Source organism: Eriocheir sinensis, chromosome 33 (genome assembly GCF_024679095.1).
Source record: "Eriocheir sinensis breed Jianghai 21 chromosome 33, ASM2467909v1, whole genome shotgun sequence".
Taxonomy (NCBI): Eukaryota; Metazoa; Arthropoda; class Malacostraca; order Decapoda; family Varunidae; genus Eriocheir; species Eriocheir sinensis.
Window position 1 is genome coordinate 17,322,476 of NC_066541.1, and position 3,291 is coordinate 17,325,766.

The window sequence follows — 3,291 nt, forward strand, 5'->3', positions numbered from 1 at the left end:
CCTGTTTTATCTTCAAGAGGACGCGTGGAAGTCACCGTATTACTTAACTTTAGCATCCTGTTCGTCTGTAATATTCCCTCTTTTGTGTAGTTTCGGCTCATTGGTGTCAAGATCCTGCTTTCGGATGTCTGTGTGTGTGTGTCTGTCTGTCTGTCTGTCTGTCTGTTGGTCGGTCGGGTGGTCTCTCTCTCTCTCTCTCTCTCTCTCTCTCTCTCTCTCTCTCTCTCTCTCTCTCTCTCTCTCTCTCTCTCTCTCTCTCTCTCTCTCTCTCTCTCTCTCTCTCTCTCTCTCTCTCTCTCTCTCTCTCTCTCTCTCTCTCTCTCTCTCTCTCTCTCTCTCTCTCTCTCTCAATTCATTATTGCTTTGTCCTTTTATCAGCCTTCATTTCTCTCTTTCTATTTCCTCCTTTTTTTCCCTTATCTCCTATTCCTCTTCCTTTCCACTTCATTACTCTCACCCATCACCCATTCTTGCTCCCATCCATCCTCCTCCTCCTCCTCCTCCTCCTCCTCTTTACCTCCCTCGCTGTCTCCATTCATTTCTCAAGGGAAGGAGGAGGTGGAGGAGGAGGGAAGGGAAACAAGGCAAGTTACCAAGTCTCCCATTCTCATCCATCACCTGCCTCCTCCTCCTCCTCCTCCTTCTTCTTCAGTCTCCTTGCAGCCTCTTTTTTATCATATGATTCTTTCTCTATAAGTTTGATTTCGTGCTTTTTTAGTGTATTAACTTTTTATTTTCTTCCCATTTGGAGCTAAAGTTTGTTTTTTCTCTCTCTTGAGCGGCAGCCTCTCGTCTCGTCTCTTGCCTTCTTGTTTTCGTATTCCAGGTTACTTTTTCTTTTCTTTTCTTCTACCTATTGTTAACTTTTCTCCTTTACGTGTGATAATATCCTGTTTCTAGCTTTTTATAGGACCAAAGAATGAAAACTAAATTATTCTGCTCGATGTGAGGGATGATTTTCTTATTTTTCTTGCCACCGTCACCACCACTATTTTTTTCTAACTTTTGTTAACTTTTCCTTTTCGTGTAATAATATCCTACTTTTTTTTTTTTTTATACTTTTTATGGGACAAAAGAATGAAAACTAAATTCTGCTTGTTGCGAGAGCTGTTTTATTTTTATTTTCATGTTACTGCCTATGGCGCTGGTAGGCTTTCTTGGTGGGGATTGATGACCGGTCCTTGCCCGTTATGGCGCAGGGAAGTATTTATAGTGGCGCCATCTTGGTTGGCTCATGCTCATGCTCATCACTGATCCTCTCTTTTAGAGAGAGAATCTAGAGTCCGGGTTGAAAGGTGGTCTTCTGGACAGCATGTGGATCGTCATAGGCCACTTGGCGGTGACTGAAAAATCCCACTTGTGGCGGCGGACGGGACGCGAACCCCCGTCCTCGTGGCGGCGGTGGCCGCGCGCTAACGACTCAGCCGCCGCCTCCCCTATTTGTTTTCCTTGCTTGTCTATCATCACCACCGTCACCACCACGACTATTACACTTTATTATCATCATCATCACCACCACCGTCCTCCTCGTCATGGCTGCGGCTCAGGGAAACAAACACGGCCCGTCATTAGTATGCTTCCTGCTTCCTTCCTCCACGCTGGCAGGAAGTTACAGAATTTAAGGTCCTAGTCTTGTTTTGTTAGTCCTTCCGCCCGCTTCCTCTAACGTCAGTCCGCCCGCCTGTCTGTCTGTCAGTTCTTCTCTCTCTCTCTCTCTCTCTCTCTCTCTCTCTCTCTCTCTCTCTCTCTCTCTCTCTCTCTCTCTCTCTCTCTCTCTCTCTCTCTCTCTCTCTCTCTCTCTCTCTATATTATATATATATATATATATATATATATATATATATATATATATATATATATATATATATATATATATATATATATATATATATATATATATTACAGTTGTACTAATTAACATCAACTAATTAATTATTTTGTGGTATGTGTGTTTTTCAGTTTATTTCTTTGAGTGTTGATTGTCGTTGCAAACTACACACACACACACACACACACACACACACACACACACACACACACACACACACACACACACATAAAGTGAAGGGGATGATTCACAATAATGATATATAATTGGGAGACTATGAGAAGGAAGAAAGGAAGGAAGGAAGGAATATTAGTGAAAAGCGATGTGGCCAAAAGCTAGACATGACAAAGCAAGGGAAGGAATGATAAAGATGATGCGTAGAGAGGAGAGGAGAGGAGAGGAGAGGAGAACAAACGAAGGCGGGAACGCAAGGGGAAGTAAATGAATAGATGGCAGAAAATGCAACAAACGGGACACAAGAAAGAGATGGGAAGGAGGGCGCATGAAGAACGAGAAGGGAATCAAAGAGAGAGAAATTGCCAAATGGAACGAGATGGATGGACGAGAGAAAGTGAAAATAACGGGAGCAAAAGGCGGAGGAGGGGGAAGAGGAGGAGGAGGAGAGGCAAGATTAAGGACGTAAGGAAGAGGTTTCATGCTTAAAAGTCTAGATCTAATAAGGAATTTTTAGCGACAAATCAAAGACGTTCGACACTTATTTATAGACTTTCTTTTATCAACGTAACGTAAATTCATATCCTTTTGATGTCACACGGATGAACAAACTCCTCCTCCTGCTTCTTTCCTCCCTTCCATCTCCCTTCTTTCTTTCTCTCTTGCTATCCTGAATGTTTGTTTCCTCCCGAGTGCTTTCGACGTGGTGATGGCTGGCTGGCCGCTTCTGAGGTGCTGTTTTTATGTGTGTGTGTGGGTTCCATAGCTTTGATCATTGCTCCTGTGTATGTGTGTGTGTGTGTGTGTGTGTGTGTGTGTGTGTGTGTGTGTGTGTGTGTTCCCAGGTGGGCAGTGGACAGGTGTGTTGAGCCAGACAGCTGGATTTTGTGGGATTTACTTCGTTTTTTATTACCTCGTTTGTGTTTTGTTGTTCAGACTATTTTCTCCTTTTTTTCTTTGCTTTCCCTATCACTATTATTATTATCCTAAGTTAATTGGGGTTGCTGTTGTGTATGGACCTCCTTTTCTACGGTCTGTTTTCATCTGTTTGTTCATTCGTGCTTCTGTTTAATTTTTCTTTTATCATAATTCATTCCCCTTTTCCTCGGTCTTTTTTCCTTCACTAAGCTTCCATTCTCATTTCTTGTTTTCCTACACACTCCTCTATTCGTCCCACATCAACAGTATATCCATCTTTAATCTTTTTTTCAATTTTTCTTTCAAGCACTAAATTCTTCTGTTTCTTTGCATACATAACTTAAATTAATTTCCTTACACTTGTTTATTCT